The sequence below is a fragment of the Triturus cristatus genome, chromosome 4_2, assembly GCF_964204655.1.
Source record: "Triturus cristatus chromosome 4_2, aTriCri1.1, whole genome shotgun sequence".
Classification (NCBI taxonomy): Eukaryota; Metazoa; Chordata; class Amphibia; order Caudata; family Salamandridae; genus Triturus; species Triturus cristatus.
Window position 1 is genome coordinate 847,564,311 of NC_140586.1, and position 25,034 is coordinate 847,589,344.

Below are 25,034 nucleotides of genomic sequence, written 5' to 3' on the forward strand. Positions count from 1 at the left end.
TTTACGTGTCTTTTCATGGACGTGTGAAAGGGGCATTCCATACAGTGGAGGCCCGCATGGCTCACAGGTAGCGGGGCAAGGGCGGGGGCAGTTGGTTTGCGAGGGGTAGCGAGTGCGGGAGGGTGCGCATTATAAAAAAAATATTAAAAAATATATATAACTTAGCTTGCCAAAGGCTCCCGTGTCTCTGCTCCTGCTCTCCCCAAGGAACAGGAAGCACAGCCAGGCCCCACTGACCAATCACAAGGCTGCAATGCAGTATTGTGATTGCTTTTGAGCGTCCTGGTTCGACACTCAACCAGGGAATGGGGGCATGGGCATGTTCTCCATTCAGGCTGTAATGCAGTCTGCATGGAGAACTGGGAAAGTGCGCATGCCTTGTTTTGGCGGCCCGAGAGGGCCAATCAAACAGTCATTCCGCACTTAGGAGAGGACAAACCACTCCTCCCCTGCCCTGCTCCGAGAGAAGAGCAGCCCCGCCCTCCCGCAAATCAGCACAAACATAAAATGATAATATCTGAAATTATTATCATTTTATGTTTCTACTTCTCGCACTACTTGAAAGCAGTGGGGCGATGCTCCTCCGCCATAGCAGAGGAGCCACCACTGGTTCAATGGGTGTTGCTGTGGGCGTTCCCATGCCAAACCAATGGAATCTGATGAATTCCCAGGTTTACGAGAAACCAAAAAGCTTCATGATGCATCAAAATCTAATACCACCCCAAGGGTGACGTTTGGGAGGCACTACGAGGATTAATGTTTTCATTTCTCCTCTTTTTATCACTTTTTCTATGTGTGCAGCATTCTGCAGCACACAGTGAAAGAGGAAATACCCTGGATTGATAGGTTTTGTGCTGGTAGGTGTCCCTTCCTGCAAAACATCAATTAACTCCGCAACACAGTCACTCTTGCACCATGGCACAAGGGTGCCTGCTTTGGCGAATGGCAGCCATTGTGCGTCAACGTAGGGTAAATACAGTGGGGATTATTCATGAGCCCCTTCCGACAGTTTAATGCCGCCGGTGACGCATCTAGGCATATCCGTGACCTTGTAAAGCCCTGTGCCACATTATACCTGCGTCAGGTATGATGTATGCAGGATGTGCATTCCCACACAACAAAGACTCGTAGGAGTGGCGCAGTGAAATCTATCAGATTTCACTACGACAATTCCAGGATGTCACTGTGTCAAAAACGTATGCCTGCCTCTTGGGTGACGCAAGGGTGACGCAGTGCCTTAGGGATAGGCTGGCCCCATTCATTGCTGGAGCTGCGTCATGCTTGCAACACAGCTGCAGCAATGCATGACTTTACCGCTGATAGATAAGTCAGGATTCCAGACTTATCTGTCATTGATTGCGACATGGAGCGCCATACAGCAAATACGGCAAAGCCATGGTGTCGCTAAGAGGGCATAGTGAAAAGTGTCCAATCGCAGTGATGCAGCACTTTTCATGAATGGGGCCCAGGAATGCGCCCGATCTTATTGATAGGGTGCATTCCTGACCTTCTGTTTTGGCACAGGGCAGCAAAGCAACATTCCTTGCAGCGCTGTCCAGTACCCAGACATCTTATATGTGGGCCCAAGTGTTTGCATCAATATTGAGACCAGCTATTATCTGGTCTTAAAAAACTGCCTCTAATTTGATTTAGCGGCAGTTTTGGGGGGTTATCGACGCACTGGAATTTCCTTGTATATATTGCAAAGTGTGTTTAGTGGCAGCTTTTTCACGGGAACGCCTACTTTGCAACTTATTTTCTATAAGTCCCGCTAACAGAAGTGAAAATTCACGTTTACGCTGGAAACGTGTCGCTAACTGCAGTTAGCGGCAACTTGTAAATAAGGCGATAAAAATAAAAGGTGCCATAATGTCAAAAGGTTGGCGCTACAGCGGCGTTAAGTTCTTGTAAATATGCCCCTGGGTTTATTTTGTGGTCCTTAAAGGAGTTCGTTGGGAAGGGGGTTGTTTTACTGTTCTTCTCCTCACTTTCCTTGCTGTCCATGGCTGCATAGTCTCTTAGCAGAATGTGTACAATCCTGTGGCACTCTTTTCTGCTCACCACCTCCCAGTTCATCACCAGGCAGGTTCTGGAATACAGGAGGATGCCCTTTACACAGCACAGTATGTCCTGAATGGCCTTTTACTGTGTGTGCTTGTGGAAACAGCCCAAACAGCACTGACTGGTGTGTTATGTTCTTGAAGGGGCTGTGGGCTTCCGTTTCCTGTCTCAAGGCTGGCCTCAGGTTCTGGGTGAAAGGGCAGTCCCAGAATAGGTGGTAAGCGGTTTCCTCACCAGGTCATCCCCTAGCACAGCTCCTGTGTGCTGTGAATAGATTACCATACTGGCAGTCCCCCTTTCATGATCATCTATGCTATTTCCTTGTGCTTGTTCATCAATATTGGAAATATATGGTCCCCAACCTGTGTGTAGCAGTTGCGGGTGGCAGGTCGCTCACTCGTTCCATTTTGTCCTTGGATCTGATAGGTTTGTGGTTATTCCTGGGCTTCTAAAGGCTGGGTGTCACTCCCAAAATTCAGCCCAAATTCTCCCACAAAGTTTTCTACCTCCCTGCAGTACCAACGAAGGTCCCAGCTGAACATTTCTGTGTTTTCCCACTTATCCCACCTCATGTCCTCTCCACATGGGAATAGGAAGAAACGGAAGTCCTAGTAGGCTGAGTATTCCTTGTTCTCATTTGATGGAGTGATTGAGATGCAGCTAAAGCAGCGTAATTATGGCTCCACTCTTACACATTACAAATATGCAATATATACAAGCACTTAGCACACATACTCTGTGTGTTCTAATGTTACTAATGTAAAGTGTTGCAGTAGAATTCAATACTGAAGTGCATTCACTGTAGAATGAGAGGATTATATACACTGTGGGGTATATTTACTAGTAAAATGGCGAAGCGTGTCGTTAAGCCAAGAAGGCTAACGACACGCTCTGTCACTTTAGAAAAGTAGGGCTGCACCATATTTACAAGAATATGGTGCAGCCCTGTGTTTCCCCCTGAACTGGCGCTAAATTTAGCTCCCTAGTGCCAACGCAGGCACCCTTGCACCAGCGTGCAACGGTGCACGAGTTGCAGGGGAAGATTGTTTATGTGCAGGAAAGTGTCCCTTCCTGCACATAAACAATCATTTAAGAAAAAATATGTTTTGTAACTTCTATGTGTGCTGCTCAATGCAGCACACATAGAAGTTGCAAAACTTATTGTTTATGTGCAGGAAGGCACACATTCCTGCACATAAACAATCATTGGCATTTTGCTATTTCCGTCTGTGCTGCACAATGCAGCACACACGGAAAAGGCAAGATCGAGGAGAAATTAAACATTTTTTCTCATTTCGCCAGGGTAAGACAAGGTTTTTCCTGGTCTTAATTTTGGCGCTGCCCCATATTTATGCTGCCCTTATAGCAGCGTCAAAATCAATGGGTATTTACAAGGCAGTTAACGTTTCTTAACACTGCCTTGTAATTAAGGCGATGCCCCTATCGCTACCTCAACGTCCTGAAAAGTGACGTTGTGGTGGTGATCGGGGCTTGTAAATATACTCTGTGTACTTTATTAACCCCTTTGATGCTCAGGACGGCCAGGAGCCGTTCTGAGTCACAGTGCTTGTGTGCTCAGGACGTCCTATCTCGCACATGGCACACAGCTGTCCTTGCACATGGCACAGGAAATCCGTCTGGTACAGGCACCAGAGGGATTTCCTTTCCTCCCCATCAGCCTCAGGAGCTCGGGAAGAGCTTCCCCAGCTCCTGGAGCTCTCCCCCTGGTTTCGTGAAATGACGATCAGCGCGCATGCCTTTAGGCTCATTTCAGTTTCACTTTCTATGTGCTCAGGGGGCTAACTCAGCCCGAGCACGTAGAAAGACGGGAGAGGTATCATTGGAAAGGGGAGAATCTCCGCATTCCAATGGTACCCCTCCTTAATGGATCCCTGCTTGGGGATCACCCCAGGAGGGCGATCCCCAAGCAGGGATCCACCCACTAGACACCAGGAAGGGGGGAGCGGCCCCTTGGACAGTGCCTTTGCTCTCCCCAAATATTTTTGGACAATAAAGTCTTTCGCCCCCCCCCCCCCCCCCCCGGGGGCAGATGGAGCAGTAGCATTGATGTAGATGTGGAGGCTGCCCAAAATGGGCATGACAATGCCCCCAACCCTCTAAGAAATTCCAGTCTTTTTGCCAACCCCTGGGTGGCAGACTGGGGCAGTAGCCCCCAATCTGACCTCTGGGGGGACAGAAAGCCCATTAGAAGACAGTGATTTAAAAAAAAAAAATTTAGGGATGGGGGCTGCACAAGAAGGGCATGCCAATGCCCCCAACCCCCCTCAGCAAAATGTAATTCTTCCTGCCCCCCGGGAGGAAGTTGGGGCAGTATCCCCCAATCTGCCCCCCACTGGGTGGCAGTAAGCCCACTAGAAGCTAGGGATTTTATTTTTAACTTTGCTTTAGTGGTGGGGGCTGCCTAAGATAAGCAGGCCAATGCTCTCACCCCCCCAAAAAATGCAACAGTCTTTCTGTCCCCCCAAGGGCAGATGGGGGCAATAGCCCATTATCTGCCCCCCAGGGGAGCAGAAAGCCCACTTGGCATCAGGCAATATGTTTTTGCAAAATTCAGGGGTGGGGGCTGCCCAGAATGGGCATGCCAAATCCCCCACCCCTCAAACAAATGCCACAGTATTTCCGTCCCCCAGGAGGCAGATGGGGACAGTAGCCCCTGATCTGCCCCCCTGGGGGTGGCAGAGAGCCCACTAGGAGTTAGCAATTATGCTGGCTTTTTTATACATGGGGCGGTGCCCAGAATGGGCACACTAATGCCCCCACCCCCTCAAAATCATTTTACTGGGGAGATCAAGGGGAAAGCTAGGTGGTACGACATTTGTGCTGGCACGTGATCCCACACAAAAAGAGAGGCCCGGGGGGTCCAGGGAGGTATGGCTTGCATGGATCCCTCAACGTTTTCCTACCCAGAATCCGCAGAAAACCTCAAAGTTAGCTGAAAAAAATCAAATTTTCCTCACTTTTCTGTGTGGGAAAGTTGTGATATCACCGGGCTGAACCAAATTTCCTACCACCCAGTGTTCGCCCAGGTCTCCCGATAAAAATGGCGCATCACTTGTGTGGGTAGGCATAGTGGCTTCAACAGGAAATAGCCAAATCGTACTGTGGAGAATTCAAAATTATTTATCATAAAATGAACTTGTTTTGCAGGGGGGGCACCTGGGTATTAGGCCCTGGGCTCGGGCCATCTAGGGAAACCTACTGAACCCACACATTTCTGAAAACTAGACACCCTGGGGAGTCCATTGAGGTATGGCGAGCGTGGATCCAATAACGTTTTCTTAGCCAGAATGACCTGCAAACCTCAAATTTAGTTGAAACAAAATCACCTTTTTCACACAATGTTATGAGTGATCACTGTGCCGGCACAAATGTCCTACCACCTAACATTCCCCTTGGTCTCCCGAGTACAATGATACCTCACTTGTGTGGTTGTCCACTGCAGAATTGGCTAAAAAAAATTTTTTTTTAAATGTAGCGCATAGAACTCACTGTGCTATACACTCAATCCCTATGTTTTTGGCTCTTCCCAGTCACAAGCCCTTTCCCCACCCACACAAGTGAGGTATAATTTTACTTGGGAGACTGAGGGGAATGCTGTGTGGTAGGACATTTGTGCTGGCACGGTAATCCCACCCAAGAAAATGTGGAAAATGTGGTTTTTGCAGCTAAATTTGATGTTTGCAGGGGATTCTGGGTAGGAAAACATTGGGGGATCCACACAAGCTATAAATCGCTGGCCTCCCCTGGGTGTCGAGTTTTCAGAAATGTGTGGGTTTGGTAGGTTTGTAGGTTTCCCTAGATGGCCACCAAGCCCGGGGCCAAAAACCCAGGTGCCGCCCTTGCAAAACCAGGTTGTTTTGTGATAGGTAATTGTGATGTCTCCACAATATGTTTTGGCCCCTTCGCTGCCGCGGGCACTTGGCCCACCCACACGAGTAAGGTACCATTTTTATTGGGAGACTTTGGAGAATGCGGGGTGCATGACATTTTGTGCCTCCACGCAGATTCCAGAACTTTCCATCACAGAATTGTGAGGAAAATGTGGGTTTATTTTTCCAAAGTTTGAGGTTTGCAAGGGATTCTGGGTGACAGAACCTGGTCAGAGTCACGCAAGTCACCCCATCCTGGATTTCCCTGGGTGTCTAGTTTTCAAAAATCTATAGGTTCCTCCGGGCGGAGCTAGTGTTCAAAATCTACAGATAGGCACTTTGAAAAAAAACGATCAGTTTTCACTGTATAAATGTACTGTGTCCACTTTCCGTTTTGGCCTGTTTCCGGTCGCGGGCACTAGGCCTACCCATACAAGTGACATACCATTTTTATCGGAAGACTTTGCGGAATGTAGGGTAGGTGGAGTTTTGTGGATCCACACAGATTCCAGAACTTTCCATCACAGAAATGTGAGGAAAAGTCTTTTTTGTGGACAAAGTTTAAGGTTTGCAATGGATTCTTGGTAACACAGACATGGAGAAAGCCAGACAAATCACACATCCTGGATTCCCCTGGGTGTTTAGTTTTAAAAAATGTACAGGTTTTCTAGGTTTCCCTAGGTGCTGCCAGAGCTAGGGTTCAAAATCTACAACTAAGCACTTTGCAAAAAAAAGGGTCAATTTTCACTGTAAAAATGTGTTGTGTCCACGTTGATATTTGGGCCGTTTCCTGTTGCGGGCACTAGGCCTACCCACACAAGTGAGGTACCATTTTGTATTGGAAGACTATGAGGAATGTGGGGTGGGTGGAATGTTGTGGATCCATGCAGATTCCAGAACTTTCCATCACAGAAATGTGAGGAAAATGTTTTTGTTTTTTACAAAATGTGTTTTTTTTAATAAAGTTTGAGGTTTGCAAGGGATTCTGGGTAAATGAACCTGGTGAGAGCCAGACAAGTCACCGCATCCTGGATTCCCCTGGGTGTCTAGTTTTAAAAAATGTATAGTTTTGCTAGGTTTCCTTAGGTGCCGGCAGAGCTAGTGTTTAAAACCTACAGCTAGGCACTTTGCAAGAAAAGGGTCAATTTTCACTGTAAAAACGTGGTGTGATCACGTTGCGTTCTGGGCCGTTTTCTGTCGCGGCACTAGGCCTCCCAACACAAGTGAGGTACCATTTTTATCGGAAAACTTTGGGGAATTCCGGGGTGGGTGGAATTTTGTGGATCCCCACAGATTCCAGAATTTTCACTATGGAAATGTGAGGAAAATTTGTTTTTTTCAAATAAAATTTGAGGTTTGTAAAGGATTTTGGGTCACAGAACCTGGTGAGAGCCATACAAGTCACCACATCCTGGATTTACCTGGGTGTCTAGTTTTAAAAAATGTATAGATTTGCTAGGTTTCCTTTGGTGCCGGCCGAGCTAGGGTTCAAAACCTACAGCTTGGCACTTTGCAAAAAAAGGGTCCGTTTTCACTGTAAAAATGTGGTGTGACCACGTTTCGTTTTTGGCCGATTCCTGTATTGGCCACTAGGCCTACGCACACAACTGAGGTACCATTTTTATCGTAAGACTTTGGTTAATGCAGAGTGGTTGTAATGTTGTAGATCCACGCAGATTCCAGAACTTTCCATCACAGAAATGTGAGGAAATTTTTTTTCTTTTAATAAGGTTTGAGGTTTGCAAGGGATTCTGGGTAACAGAACCTTGTAAGAGCCAGACAAGTCACTCCATACTGGATTCTCCTGGATGTCTAGTTTTAAAAAATGTATAGGTTTGCTTGGTTTCCCTAGGTGCCGGCAGAGCTAGGGTTCAAAATCTACAGCTAGACATTTTGCTAAAAAAGGGTCAGTTTTCACTGTAATAATGTGGTGTGTCGACGTTGTGTTTTGGGCCGTTTTTTGTTGCGGGCACTAGGCCTACCCACACAAGTCAGGTACCATTTTTATTGGAAGACTTTGAGGAATGCGAGGTGGGTGGAATTTTGTGGATCCACTCAGATTCCAGAACTTTCCATCACAGAAATGTGAGGAAAATGTGTTTTATTTAAATAAAGTTTTAGGTTTGCAAGGCATTCTGGGTAACAGAACCTGGTGCAAGCCGTACAAGTCACGCCAACCTTGATTCCCCTGGGTGTCTAGTTTAAAAAAAAAAAAAAAGGTTTGCTAGGTTGCCCTAGGTGCCGGCAGAGCTAGTGTTCAAAATCTACAGCGAGGCACTTGGCAAAAAAAGTGTCAGTTTTCAGTGTAAAAATGTGGTGTGTCCACGTTGTGTTTTGGGCCGTGTTCTGTTGCGGGCACAAGGCCTACCCACACAAGTGAGGTACCATTTTTATCGGAAGACTTTGGAAAATGAGGGGTGGGTAGAATTTTGTGGATCCCCGAATATTCCAGAACTTTCCATCACAGAAATATGAGGAAAATGTGTTTTTAAAATAAAGTTTGAGGTTTGCAATGGATTCTGTTAAACAGAACCTGGTGAGAGCCAGACGAGTCACCCGATTCTGGATTCCCCTGGGTGTCTAGTTTTTAAAAATGTATAGGTTTACTAGATTTCCCTTGATGCCGATAGAGCTAAAGTTCAAAATCTACAGCTAGGCACATTGTAAAAAAAGGGTCAGTTTTTACAGTAGAAATGTGGTGTGTCCATGTTGTGTTTTGGGCAGTTTTCTGTCGCGGGCACTAGGCCTACCCACACAAGTGAGGTACCATTTGTAATGGAAGACTTTGGGGAGTGTGGGGTGCATTAAATTTTGTAGATCCCCACAGATTCAAGAACTTTCCATCATAGAAATGTGAGGAAAATGGTTTTTTTTAATAAAGTTTGAGGTTTGCAAGGGATTCTGGGTAACAGAACCTGGTGAGAGCCAGACAAGTCACCGCATCCTGGATTCCACTGGGTGTCTAGTTTTAAAAAATGTATAGATTTGCTCGGTTTCCTTAGGTGCCGGCAGAGCTAGTGTGCATAACCGACAGCTAGGCACTTTGCAAAAAAAGGGTTTGTTTTCTCTGTAAAAATGTGGTGTGACCACGTTGCGTTCTGGGCCGTTTTCTTTCCCGGGCACTAGGCCTACCCACACAAGTGAGGTACCATTTTTATCAGAAAACTTTGGGGAATACGGGGTGAGTGGAATTTTGTGGATTCCCCCAGATTCCAGAATTTTCCATCACAGAAATGTGAGGAAAATGTGTTATTTTCAAATAAAAGTTGAGGTTTGCAAGGGATTCTGGGCAACAGAACCTGGTTAGAGCCAGACAAGTCACCCCATTCTTGATTCCCCTAGGTGTCTAGTTTTCAAAAATGTATAGGTTTGCTAGGTTTCCTTAGGTGCCGGTAGAGCTAGAGTTCAAAATCTACAGCTAGGCACTTTGTAAAAAAAGGGTCAGTTTTCACTGTAAAAATGTGATGTGTCCACGTTGTGTTTTGGGCCGTTACCTGTCGCGGGCAGTAGACCTACTGACACAAATGAGGTACCATTTTTATTGGAAGACTTTGGGATATGTGGGGTGCATGGGATGTTGTGGATCCATGCAGATTCCAGAACTTTCCATCACAGAAATATGAGGAAAATGTTTTTGTTTTTTACAAAGTTTGAGGTTTGCGAGGGATTCTGGGTAACAGAACCTGGTAAGAGCCAGACAGGTCGCCCCATACTGAATTCTAATGGGTGTCTAGTTTAAAAAAATTTATAGGTTTGCTAGATTTCCGTAGGTGCCGGCAGAGCTAGGGTTCAAAATCTACAGCTAGGCACTTTGCAAAAAAAGGGTCAGTTTTAACTGTAAGAATGTGTTGTGTCCATGTTGATATTTGGGCCGTTTCCTGTTGCGGGCACTAGGCCTACCCAGACAAGTGAGGTACCATTTTTATTGGCAGACTTTGAGGAATGCGGGGTGGGTGGAATGTTGTGGATCTATGCAGATTCTAGAACTTTCCATCACAGAAATATAAGGAAAATGTTTCTGATTTTTACTCAGTTTGAGGTTTGCAAGGGATTCTGGGTAACAGAGCCTGGTAAGAACCAGACAGGTCACCCCATACTGGATTCTCCTGGGTGTCTAGTTTTAAAAAATGTATAGGTTTGCTTGGTTTCTCTAGGTGCTGGCAGAGCTAGGGTTCAAAGCTACAGCTAGGCATTTTGCAAAAAAAGGGTCAGTTTCCACTGGAGAAATGTGGTGTGTCCATGTTGTGTTTTGGGTCGTTTTCTGTCGTGGGCACTAGGCCTACCCACATAAGTGAGGTACCATTTGTATTGGAAGACTTTGGGGAGTGTGGGGTGCATGAACGTTTGTGGATCCACGTAGATTCCAGAGTTTTCCATCACAGAAATGTGAGGAAAATGTGTTTCTTTAATAAAATTTGAGGTTTGCAAGGGTTTCTGGGTAACAGAACCTGGTGAGAGACAGACAAGTCACCGCATCCTGGATTCCCCTGGGTGTCTAGTTTAATTTTTTTTATAGATTTGATAGGTTTCCTTAGGTGCCGGTAGAGCTAGTGTTCAAAACCTACAGCTAGGCACTTTGCAAAAAAAGGCTTTGTTTCACTGTAAAAATGTGGTGTGTCCATGTTGATTTTTGGGCCGTTTCCTGTTGTGGACAATAGGCCAACCCACACAATTGAGGTACCATTTTTATCGGAAAACTTTGGGGAATGCGGGGTGGGTGGAATTTTGTGGATCCCCGCAGATTCCAGAATTTTCCATCACAGAAATGTGAGGAAAATGTGTTTTTTTCAAATAAAATTTGAGGTTTGCAAGGGATTCTGGGTAACAGAACCTGGTTAGAGCCAGACAAGTCACCCCATCCTTGATTCCCCTAGGTGTCTAGTTTTCAAAAATGTATAGGTTCGCTAGGTTTCCCTAGGTGCCAGTAGAGCTAGGGTTCAAAATCTACAGCTAGGCACTTTGTAAAAAAAGGGTCAGTTTTCACTGTAAAAATGAGGTGTGTCGATGTTGTGTTTTGGGGCGCTTTCTGTCGCGGGCAGTAGACCTACCCACACAAGTGAGGAAATTAATTTTTTTAATAAAGTTTGAGCTTTGCAAGGGATTCTGGGTAACAGAACCTGGTGAGAGCCAGACAAGTCAACCCATCCTGGATTCCCCTGGGTGTCTAGTTTAAATAAATGTGTAGATTGGCTAGGTTTCCCTAGGTGTCAGCAGAGTTAGGGTTCAAAATCCACAGTTAGGCACTTTGAAAACAAGCATTTGCAATGCAATAGGTCTTGCATTCACGCAAGTTTGAGCTATTGACATTGTAAATGACAATGCCTTTTTTTATGTTAAAAGGCATTGTAATTTATAATGCCAATAGCTTAAACTCGCGTAAATGTGAGACCTATTGCATTGCAAATGCTTGTTATGTATTGTGGGCCAGACAGTGCTGCTTGGGAGTTGTCTGGGGATTTCAAGAGAGCATGATGTGGTCGTTAGGGTTCTAAATGGTGATCGCATGTTGTGTGCCACATCTAAAGGCTTTGACTAAGGGTACCAGACACTGTCTTCTGCAGAAGGGTATCAGATCTCCGAGGATTACCCAAGGGCATGGTGACATCCTTCACTGTGTAATGTTTCTGTGTATTCTGCCCAAGCGAGGCTTTTCATACATGTTAAGCAGTGGTCTGTCAGACGTGGTGCAATAGCCTGCAGGCTTCAGAGCTGTCCCTTAGGGCTAGACTCTGTACGATCATCTCATGTTCTAGAAACTGACCAAAAGGTTAATAAGCTTGAGCGGTTCAGATACCACGAACCTCTGCACAAGAATGCTCGGCTCAAATATGATCTCACCGCTGGGGCACGCAGGGCTCCCCGCACATGCATGCCAGAGGAGAAGCATTTACTCTCCATTCACGCAGACGACCCTCCTGGTGACAGCACTGCACTCACCGCCCTCTCCATGACTACTGGTCACATCACATTTTTGGCTACGAATAACTTACAAACAAGCTTTCCAGGTACAAAATGCCAACAGTTACTTTGACTGACTGACATAGAGACATATTAACAAGGGCTTTATCTCCCCTTTTTGGCCTAAAAAGCCAAAAAAGCGGAGCTAAAACTATCGCCCTATTTACAAGAGGGTGCTAACATGCATAATCGCATGTTAGCACCCTTTTTCCCGACGCCTCCCTTTGCATCTCTAATGAGATCAAAGTGGGCGTCACTGGGCGTACTCCAATGGACTACCTTGCAAATATCGCTGATGTCCACATCGCGATATTTACTAGGCAGCCCACAGGATTTCAGCAGACGTTAGATTGTGGCGAAAACGGCGGTTTTCGCTAAAATCTAACATCTGCTGAAATCCTGACTTAGCTATCCCTAACATAGGGTGTGGATTATGCTGATACGACCACAGGGTCGTATCAGCAAGGTTATCGCCGTTTTGCAGAGAACATTGCTGGAAAACAAGCGATGTTCCCTGCAAAACAGCGATTTCCCCGCTATCGCAGAAATTTTTATCGCCTTGAAGATACGCATTGCTAATAACACGATATCTCCGCGATAAAAACCTGCGATAGCCGGCGTTAAATAAATGAGCGCTAAGCGCGCTTTGCGATAGTTATTGCAAAGCGTTGCTAATATGCCTCTTAATTACTATGAAAAATACCGAGGCAGGCGGGATGCAACATAACTGGTTAGCGGGATCGCCACAACAAAACTATTATCCTTCTATAGCTTTAACCCTCGTTCACGGAGGGAAACCCTTCCCTACGGGCAGTTTCTACGCCTTCGCAGAAACTGCTCGAATGTCTCTGATTACAAAAAGGAAGCAGAGAATCTCAGTGTAAAACTTAGGAACAGAGACTACCCTGAGAACGTTATTAAGAAAGCACAGAAGAGAGCCAGAAACTGTGACAGAGAGTCTCTATTGGAAACCAACGTAAGAGAGACCCAAGAAAGGAGTATATGTGTGACCACATATAATACAATTTCTAACCATTTGAAAAAAATTGTACAGAAGAAGTGGCGTATCCTGAATTCAAATGGATTGAATCAACCCACCCCCCTTTTCTCTTTTAAGAAGAGTGCGAGCATCAAAGATATGATTGTGAACACACGCCCAAGGTCACTAAGGGACCCAGGTAACTCTCTAAATCGTAACCAGTTCCTGCCACCAGTAGTAGGACTTTATTCATGTGGATACTGTAGAGCGTGCCCAGGGTCTATGAATGGAAAAAGTATAGACCTAGGTCTAAGTCGACCTTGGGTGTTGCGTCAACACTCCACATGTAATACTGAAAATGTTATCTATCTACTCATGTGCCCCTCTGAGATGCAATATGTGGGCATGACAACACGGAAAGTCATAACCCGCATATTGGAGCACATGAGTACGATACGATGTGGAAAGATCAATACAAAACTGACTGCTCACTTCTATGAACATAAACATAAGGAAAACGAGTTGAGGTGGATGGTGTTAGACAAACCCTTTATCCCGCCAAACACGGGCTACATTTCGAATTTCCTCCTTTTGAGAGAACAAAGGTGGGTTGAAAGACTTAGAAGCAATGTAAAGGGGTTGAATGATGGTATACCCTGGTTCCAATTACATGGAATCATGAAAAAATGAACCATACATGCAAGTATAAAAGAAGCTGGTCAATTTTTTGGCCAGATCGAACAGAGCAGGTTTTTTAACATCATTGCTATGGTTGTCACATATACACGATGAAAGAGATGTGTCTCAAACAAATCTAGTTAACACATATACTGACTAGGACAGTTTTCGGGCTTGTTCTTTAAAAAGGGAAGTGTTCCTGTGGGTCTGAATTGATAGAACAGGATTGGTAAAAACGCTCGTCTATTATTTGATTTTTCTTGTTATTATTTACACCAGTGGGAATTTAAACCTTGCGATCATACCCGAAGAAAAATATACACATAAACATTGGTTTTTTTTGTTGGCAAGACCGCATAAGACCTTTGCTTAACTTGAATAAGATCTTTGAGAAATGGCCGCCACAGTAGTCACCTCTCAGATACACTCTAGACGGAGTATCCTCTTTCTATGATGGTTAGTTGCTATGAACCATGGGAACCGGCGTAACGTCCTGGGAAGGTACGGTGGGACTAAGTTTTGCTGCCCCTTTATAGGGAGATTTGATACATCATGACCGGCGTCGACGGAGGACACGTGAGGGGCTACCAGAGACAGTGCTTCTTTGGAGTAGTGAGTAGTTTCTCGCTTGAGTGGAGTCTTGAACGAAACGGTGATTGAGTGTGGCACAAGAGTATCCCGAATTCGCACATCGGCGGGACTCTAATCTGTTTGGGAAATGAAGATTAGGTGGAGTGTGCAGGATACTAACGAGGAATGCCAACTTAGATAAAATAGATTTTAGAGGAAGAAAAGGCGGGGGCACATAATGATCTATGTGTGTTAAGCATTGTAGTAACGTTACCGTCCTGGTCACTCTTCTTCTTCTATTTTTATGTCTCTTGGTAAATTTGATGAATCACACATTTCCAGAGTGTGACGACAAGAGCACCTCCCCTACCGTCCCGGGTTTAGAATATAAATCTGTAAACTCTTGTAAGTAATTATGAATATGGATAACTATATTGTGCACGATTTTAACTCACTGGGATATGTATAAGGACCAAGGCTCGGTTCTTTCTAAGCCATGGAGTATTTATGTCAAGAATACACGCACAGGCTTGAAGCCGACCATTAGATCCACGTTGTGTCGGAGTTATTATGCTCACGTAGGGTTTGGTGTGTCCACGGTGAGGGGTCAAGGTGTGTGCTTAAATATATAAGCTGCGATGAAACCTTTTTAATAATGCATGGGAAATTTGATATGAGTAAAGGCTATGGAAAATAATTATGAGTATGAAAATCAAGGTTGGTTTTTTCTCTCTTTTTTTGTTTCTCTCTTATTTTAGAATTGAGATTCCTCCTGGTAATTTCCAGAAAAAAGAGACGTTGGGACAAAAGCCCACGTTTACAGAGTAAGAAGGTAAAAAATACCCTAATAGGGGTACAGACCACAGAAATAGGGACCAACACCCTGACGAATGCCAGAGCGACCTTTTCTGGTGCACAAAAAGCTGGCAGAAACATGTTGGTAACTGCAGTGGGGATAGAAGGGTCGTTACCTTCCCTGAATACCCCATATTGATAATTTTAATCCTGCCAGAGGTTGACACAGAATAAATAGGTACGGGTTAACCTCTAGGTAGTTTTAGAAGTATATCTGCACCTCTCTTGGTCCCCTTTTTTCCAGGAGAAAATGTATTTTCCTTTATGATTTGAGTGACACTTCTGTGTTGTTGTCTTTCTTTATTACACTCTACCTTCACCACTGCTCTTCATCTTCTATCTAAAAAATCACGCTCCATCCAGTGTGTTGGTCTGCACCTGGGTGTATGATGCGGCCCAATGATGAAGCATGACACTATCAAGTGTGTGAGGGCAGTATTAAGAATTCTTTTGATTTTCCCGTTTCTATTGTATAGTATTTCTATGTGTGCCATGAAGTTTTTCTCTGTTGTGTGAGATTTACCCCAACAGAACTGCCAAACAGGACCAAGGCCTCCTGTGGGCACGCAAAACGTACAGAACATCTTAGCTGGATTCCCAGATGTGCAAGTTCACCACGACCACAGGTCAAGCAGTCTCCTCCTGTGACCTGAGAGGTTGGAAATACAACACAGTCCACGTGCATCAAGGCACATCCCTTCTCCCCAACAGAAGGGAGCCAAACACACTCCACTTCGAACCACATCGTCGCTGTGTGACTCCGAGGCTACCTGTGTGATCTTGGGGAGTTCTCTACTCTCTTTATAGCGTTATCCCAGCAAGTGACAGCTCCAAGCGCTACATTAGTACCCTCACTACCCAATCAGCATCCTGTAAATCTGTCTTCCCTCATTTCAACTGTAACTACCTGCCTGCCACTCACCCAAAGCCCAGTGCAATCACACCCTTGAAGAGCTATGCCTTAGACCCCGATGCCCCTCTTAGTTCTGGCACTCTTCTGTAACACCTCTCTCTTGCACCAAACACTGCAGCTTCACACACACTCACATACAGAGGGGTCCATGGCTCACTTGACACACTTAGCACATGCATCCTTCCACAGAACGTTACATCAATCATTATGGAATGCACTACCCACCTCCATCAAAAGCCCTCTCCAAGAAATGCTTAAACATACCCCCTTCCCGTACCTGAACACCACAGATCTATTATTTCACAGCCATAAGAACAAACTTTATTGAATCATTTCCTGCATCACTGTTTTCCATTTCCAGGTTTAATGTCACGATTTATGTTTTGTTATTTGACGTTTTACTTTCCCGCTTATGTTTTTAGGTCTTGGCTGGCGACAGCATGCGCTGCTCTCGGCATTCGAGAGCTTCTTGGAATCAATACAGATTCCGAAGCTCTCGGAGGCAGAGTTGAAGCCCCACCCATCTTTTTAATGGGTAGCGTCATCTTCCATGCAAAACGCTGGCTTCTGATTGTAAAGGAGGCTTCTTAGTCCCTTCATGTTGCCGCCTTGTCATCTTTTTGCCCCGCCCACTGGGAATGGATCTTTTACTGGCGGCAGTATTCAGGCTGTTTTTTATTGCTTTTAAAAAGTGCGCTCTCGCCGTCCGTCCGTGTTGGGCCTCCCGCTGTGCGCATTAGTTCGCCTCCTGTGACTGCGAAGACACACAGTTTCTTAGGGCGGTGCGTGCTCCAGAGCGCATGTATGCGCGCCGTAGGAAACTAGTAAAAATGTAGATAGGAATAGCATTTTCAGAGCTAGCACGTATTTCGTGATAGGATGCACACTTTACCCATTTCCGTCTGCAGGTGGTCAGTGCCTGTAGGTTGACAGCAGTAGTAGGGCTGGGACCTCCGATTAATGCGCGCGCTGCCCCGCTCTCACACTTTGTGCCCCGTGCATCATCCAGCCCAAAGTTACCCAGTCATTCATTCACCGGAAACGGGAACTTTACGGCCGCCGAAAAACTTCCTGCAACGTGCCCACAGCCCGACCTCAACCGGCAGCACTTTAGCTGCCACAGAGTGTGCTGCCCCTGGTGCAGATTAGGGCATACAAATCCTCCCCACTTCCACGGATAGAATAATTTCACAGATACACGCACATACACTCACCATACGCTTGGGCCCATTTCACTAACATACACTCAGATTACTCTATCAGCGCAAACCATGGAGAAAGAAAACTCCTAAACACTCTGTATCTACACTGAGGTCAATGCGACCAAATTGATACTGCCTTGAGTCATGATATAAACAATAATAATCATAATAGAGTACTCAATAATTGACAAGAAATAACCACCAACACTGTATTAAAAATAATGGTACTTTATCTAAAATTAGTTCAAGAAAATTCAATCAAAGCAAAATCATTATTCTCATAGTTACCTATTCTAGCTAAGTGTCATAAATGGGTCAGGACAGGTCTCTCAGTAGAAGTCTCCCGAGTCGCCGTCCTCACAGCATCGATCCTCACCAACGCAGGTTTGGGAAGAAGTGGCCTTAGACCCTCTCTAGGCTAACAATACTTATAGAAAATTTCACAAAATAAAGCAACATAAAATATTCTCGATATCCGTTGAGCCGCTGAGCAGAGCGAGCAGGAAAGGATGTAGCATCGCTACATTTGGAAAAATCTCCGCTCAGAAAAATCACAAAAATAAAAAGACGGAAGAAGGAAACTCAAGTTTTGCAAATGTTTCTTTCGCGTACACATTTCCTCGGAACCACCACTGTAATCACAAAGTTCATTGTGGCTCCCTTGTCCTCCAAGGTTACTTGGACTCACGCCCAGAGCTGCTGTCCTCACGGAAAACTTTTAAACCAGGCGAAGACTGTGGTCAGATGACTCTCGACCATGTTCAGCAAGGCCCTCTCATCAAAATGCGATCACTAAAGCACAGGCTTTAAACAGCAGCCATTTTATCACAGGCCAAACGTACCATCTTAATTAAAAGAAACACAAACAATGTTACTACATCATCGCAATGATTAAACAGTGTTAACCCCACTAATACCCTTATGTGTATGTAATTATCTAGCCATCTGCAACATATTTAAGCATTAATACACGTTATTTCAAAAGCGTTTTGTGCTTTAAACAAACAGCACTTAGCAACATTCATTTAATTAAACCTGCACATCATTACAAAGCAACATATATGCATTCCCACGTGTGATTTCTCTTGTTAATCGTGTTGATTAGTTAAAATTTCATGCAGAAACAAACAATTAGGGATTACAATTAGTATTTTTAATTCACAACATATAAACAAACTGGAGCTTCAAAACCCGATAAATTTTCAACAGAAAACTCTGCTCCAGCAATCCCCCCTTTGGTGATTTTATCACCAATTAAACAACCCAAAAAAAAAAAATTTAGCCCCATTTTAGGAGAAATTGGAAATGTCTTTATCCTTTTACACAACACTACACACCAGACTCCCTTTCGTCATCCCTCTTCGTCTCTAAGTAAACACTCTCCCTCAATTCTTCTAATTCTATTTCTTGTGGGTCTCTTTCTGACCTCTTATGTTTCTTTTCAATATTTCTTTTAATTAATTTCTTTTTCCCTCCCCTGTTTTTACAACACAAACACCCCAATCTTAGTAACAATAAAGCAACAATTACACAGGTCAAAGGAAACAATATCTTACCTATAATAGTACTACCTATTTTTGCAATAAAACTCTTAACAGCAACTATCTTATTAGCTATTTTGGTCCAAATACTTTCAGCTTCCAGTGGTACTAATTCTTCATGCAAATCAGTAATATTTTTGATATAGACCTTCAGGTCTTTGCTTTCATCAGGAATGTAAGTGCAACAATGTTGAACTTTCAGCATTCCGCAGACTCCACCCTCCTTGGCCAATAGAATATCAAGGGCAAGTCGATTTTGCATAGACATGGCACGTACGGCAATCAGTTCCGTATTCACCAAAACAAACCCTCCAGCGGTATTTGTCGATAAACGATCCACCACTGTTGACAGTTTCCGAATCCCATATGCATTCAAAGAAATTCCCACTGCTGGAATTAAAGCTCCAAATATATCACCTACAATTTCAGACCAAGTTTCTCTCTTAAAACGTGTTAATAAATTAATATGTTCTACATCTTCTATTCTATCTATATGAAAAATCTTCGGAAAAACCAGGCCCACATAACATGTGCCATACCAATGGTCAGGCAACCTGTAATAAGCCTTGTTCCCGCAAACATAATACACTCCTGGGAAAACTGGATCCTCTCCTCCCTTGAAACCCCATCCTGTCGCAATGAAGTATGTATCATGACACTCACTAGTCCCAACAAAATATGTATCATATTGTGATTTCCTCCTAGTAATGCATAGCTTACCCTTCTGTGGTGCATCTAAAGCTAAAGTTGGACTTGTCCCACTCCTCAATTCTTTTCCCATCTCAATGTCCCAAATTGTCTCACTCACTTTATATTTCCCTGCTTTTTCATGCATGCTCATTCTCCTTTCCTCCACCATATTCAGGAAAGCTTTCTCCTCTTCTTTCAAACTACAAGTTAAATTATTCTTAAAAATGTAATCTAATGTTAATTCTTCTTTCTCAATAAAAATCTCACCAAAAATGTTAGCTTCTTTAGCTGGATTCAACCTTTTGTTCATAGGCAATTGCCCAAAAATATTATCTTTGTTAGACATCACATAATCTATTTTCCCTAGTAGATAAAAAACACTACTCAACACACCCCATAATAGCATTAATAATCCAGTACAGCAGCAGCACATTCTACACCATCTTTTCAAGAAGGCACACCTACTTTGATTATTTTCTATGTTAGCCATTTTACTACTTTGACCGTGTCTTTTGACTTAGCCTCTACTACTCCACTACTGGAATTTCTAAAATTCTAGATTACTTCAGACAGCTTAATTTCAGACTTTCTTCTTTTCACTTTTCTCCAAGTGATTTCTTCAGTTCACTCAATTTGGATACTCATCACTCTTCACTTCATCTTCTTCAACATCAAATTGTATTAGATCTTCAACAAAATCCTCGGTATCCGACTTTTCTCCAATGTCAGTCAAGATTAATTTCAGGATTTCACCTGTATCTTCTCCAACCACTTCACGTATGGTCTCCTCTGGATTTCCCTGACTTTCTGCCTCTTCACCTTCAGACAGTGCCACGTACGTCCATTCCGGCGACCTATACTTCTGGTTAGGTTTTCTTATCCTTTTGATCTCCTCTGGTTCTTTCAACTCTTTTCGCTTTTCACCTTTTGCTGGATTCTGACTCGACACCTCATTCACTTGTTCAGCTTTCGAGGTATTTGCTCTTGTCAGTCTGTATCTCAGCCTCTTTACTCTGTTGTTAGGCCAAAGATCTCCTCTTACAACCTTTTTCGGTCTTGTTTCCTTATTGTTTCTTTCTCCAATCCAAGTTCTCTTTCTCAGAATTCGACTCTCTAATTTCTCATTTTCACTCTCATCCGATTCTGTTTCAAATGCCTTTTGTTTTTCAGCAGTTTTCTTTCGCTCCACAGTCTTTTTCACCACTGTTTGAGACTTCCCTATTTCTGTCCCTCCTCGGGTCTCCAACACGCAATCTTCTTGCTGTCTACTTGTCCCTTCGCCTAGCTTATCAGGAATGTTCCCTACACCTCCTCGGGGATCTTCCGCAATCTGTCCCTCTCTAACTTCTTCTGACCCTGCTTCTTCAGGTGTAATCTCAAGTGGATTTTCAACCTCCTCATCTGATTCAGGAGTAGTCTCTGTGGAACTGCTCTTTTCTTTTCTTTCTTCTCCACTGCTTATTGGAACTTCAGGCTCTCTCACAGAATCTGATCTCCCTTTTGAAACTCCCAATGTTTCTCCTGAAGCTTCTCCTGGAAAGAAAGAATCACCTGACTCTCTTTCTCCTTCAGCTCTTTCAAAATTCTGATTCCTTCTCACTGGTTCTGTTTCTTCATCATCACTGGAATCTGACTCTTCAAAATACTCCTTACCAGTCCCATCCTTTGGGTTTAGAACTCTCAGAGTATGACTTGCATGTACCCAGTTTTTCACACCTGCACACTTCACTGCAGTTGTCGTAGTCAGAATGACTTGTCTTGGCCTTCCCCACCTTGGAACCAAGCAATTTCTTCTTCTGTGTACTTTAATCCTCACCCAGTCCCCTGGACTCAGATCATGAGCTTGCTTCTTCTCAAGTGTGGTAGCGTCTCCTCCAACCTGGTGAAACACAGAATGAACTGCGTCAGCCAGGCCTTTACAGTAATCCAAAATCATGTCATCAGTTATTGTCATCAACTTATTGACAGGTACAAATGTATGACGCATTGCACGTCCCATCAAGATCTCATGTGGACTCAAACCAGTAGTTCTATATGGAGTAGATCTAATAGTCATTAGCACTAGAGGCAAGACGTCAGGCCATTTCATTCCAGTGGCTAAACACATCTTACCAATCCTGTTCTTGATTGTGCCATTCATCTGCTCCACTACGCCAGAAGCCTCTGGCCTGTAAGCACAATGTAGCTTCTGCTGTATGCTCAATGCTTCACAAATCAAACTCATGAGCTCATTATAGAAGTGTCCACCTCTATCAGACTCAATCGTTACTGGAAACCCGTACCTAGGAATCAACTCTCTTAACAGTAACTTTGCCACTGTTATTCCATCATTTCTCCTAGTCGGATAGGCCTCCACCCATCTCGAGAACAAACAGACTACCACTAGAACATACCTCAATCTGTTCACTTGTGGCATTTCAATGAAATCAATCTGCATTCTCGTAAAAGGACCACCTTCTCTGCCTATCGCCCCCAGACTCACCACTGTCTTTTTCCCAGTGTTAAATTTCTGGCAAATCAAACATCTTTGACAGATGCTCTCTGCAATTGTCCTGAACTTTGCATTATACCAGGTTTGTTTAAAAGACCTGATCATCGCATCCCTTCCCAAATGTCCCTGGCAATGATACATCCTTGCCATTGTCGACAACATAGAGTTAGGCATGACTGGTCTACCATCTTTATAGACCCACACATGATCTGTTTCTCTTGGGGCACAACCTGCCTTGATCCAGTCTTTCTTTTCTTCCTTTCCTGCCTCATCCTCCAACTGTTTCACTTCATCCCACGTTTCTAGGACATTAGTAAACATCACAGAACAAAAAGACATTTCCTCTTCTCGTGCCCTATTAATCGAATGATTATTTTTCGCACAATACTGTGCAATGTCGTTTGCAAACCTGTTTCCAAGTGTTACAAAATCATCTCCTTGTCCATGAGCAGCACATTTTACAACTGCTAATTCTTTAGGCAGCTGTATCACCTCAAGTAATTTCCCAATCACTTCAGCATTCTTTATTGGAGTCCCACTCGACGTCAAGAAACCTCTCTGCAGCCAAAGTTGGCCAAAATCATGCACAACTCCAAATCCATACTGACTATCAGTCATCACAGTCACTCTCAGATCTTTCCCAATTTCGCAAGCTTTCGTCAATGCCACCAATTCAGCAACTTGTGCAGATTTCACTCCTTTCAATGGTGAAGCTTCCATAACTTCTGAAACCTTGCACACTGCATAAGCTGCACTCAGCACACCCTCATCATTCCTCAGACATGATCCATCCACAAACAGCACATGATCACTCTCAGGCAAGGGAAGATCCCTTATGTCTGGTCTCGGTTTTGTACAGTAATCCAGCACATCCAAACAATTGTGATCATCTTCTGTCTTTATACCCACACTTTCAGTATCAGGCAATAATGTTGCTGGATTCACATTCACACATCTCTCAAGAGTCACATTTGATGCTCCCAGAATGACTTTCTCATATTTAGTCAGCCGACTATGTGACATGTACTGGGTTCTACTTCTCGTCAAAAGAATTGCCACATTATGAGGTACGAATACCCTTACAGGATATCCCATTATGATTCCCTCACTCTGTTCCAGACTTCTGCATGTTGCAGCCACAGATTTCAGACAACCTGGTAAACCTACAGCTACAGGGTCAAGTGTCGATGAGAAGTACGCAATAGGCCTTCTCAGTAGTCCATGCTTCTGAATTAACACTGAAAGTGCACATCCATTTCTCTCACTGCAGTACAACTCAAACTCTTTTTCATAGTCTGGCATACCCAAAGCAGGTGCTTCACACATTCTGTTCTTCAACTCCTCAAATGCTGCAATTTGTTCTCCATCTAGTTCCAATGGGTCTTTCATCTCACTCTTTGTCAGCTTAATCAGTGGCTTTGCTATCAGGGAGAAATTACTAATCCACTGACGACAATAACCCACCATTCCCAGAAACATCTTCACTTCTCTCTGGGTCCTCGGAGCTTTCATTTCCCTGATAATTTTGATCCTGTCATCAGTCACTTTTCTCAGACCCTTTTCAATATTGTGTCCAAGACAATGCACCTCTTTCTTGCAATATTGCAATTTGGCTGGAGATACCTTTAACCCTCCATCTGCCAGATGATTCAGTAAAGCTATGGTATCTACTTCACAAGCTTCACGTGTCTTTGATGCCACGAGTAGGTCATCAATATACTGCACTAGTACTGAGTTTTCAGGCATGATCAAACTCTCCAATGACTTTTTCAATAACTGATTGAATATCGAAGGACTCTCTGTATACCCCTGTGGGATTCGACACCATGCTAAAATACGCTGGCCAAACCTAAATGCAAAAATCGGCTGGCTGTCATGATGCAATGGAATTGAAAAGAAAGCATGACACAAATCAATCACTGTGTACCACTCAGCATCATGTGGAATCTGATACAAAATCACTGACGGATTTGGCACAATAGGACAACATGCCACCACAATTTTGTTAACTTTTCTCAAATCGTGTACAATCCTGAATTTCCCATTAGGTTTCTTTAACCCCATTATCGGTGAATTACACGGGCTACTCAGTAGTTCTCTCAAAACTCCCTGCTGAATCATTTTCTCAATAATAGGAGTTATTCCTTCAATTATTTCTGGTGTCATTTTATACTTAGGAATGTTAGGATAAGTAATTCCCTCTTTCACTGAAATTTTCACAGGATCTACATTATTCATCAATCCCACATCCTCTCCAGTAAAATCCCAAACTGTCCTTTTCACTGTGTCTCTCAGCTCTCGAGGCAAATCCTCTGGGTTAAACACAGCATATGTACCAACCATTTCACTCTCTCTATTATCTAGAGTCATTCGGTACAAAACATCCTCATCTGGTGTTTCAAAAGCTATTCCATCCGGAGTACAAAAAATTGTACAATTCATTTTACATAGCAGATCCCTGCCTAACAAGTTCACTGGACTAGTGTCACAGACCACGAATCTGTGCATGTCTGAAGATTTCCCTATTTGTACCTTTACTGGTTCAGTAAGACGTGTCTTTATTTGTGTATTGGCTACACCAACTACTTGGATTGCTTCATCGAGAGAGGAAGATTTCTAATATCTGCTGACCTGACAGTTGATCTCGTCGCACCTGTGTCTACTAAAAAAGTAACACTTTCTTCATTTATTTTCCCATCTACAAATGGTCCTGCCTGGTCTATTTCTAGAGTTGCACCAAGTATGCACTCTTCCTCCTCCCTTCGGCACCGTCAATAATCACCTTCAGACTCACTCCCTTCATTATTTAACAAATACTGTTGTACCTGGTTAGAACGTCTTGGTTTGTTTACCTGCTCATCATTGTAGAATCCCGAATCCTGATTGTACTTTTGTGACCCTCTATTCTGCGGCAAGGGCGGTTTTGGCTCTTGGCTCTGTTGTCTCACAACCTTCGGTTGTTGCTGCTGTTGATTATTTCCCTCGTTCTGCACCTGTTGATTTAAGGTTTTACCCTCATTATTCGCTAATGGTGGATTGGTACATTCAGATCTCCAATGTCCCAGTTGGCCACAGTTGTGACAAGGAAACTTTTTTTTAGCTTCCTCAAGATTCCCCTTTCCTTTCCCTGCATACCTGGGCCTATTCCCTGGATTATTTGCCTGTTCCACCAACTGTGCTTCTTGTCTCTCCGCAACTTTCACTTG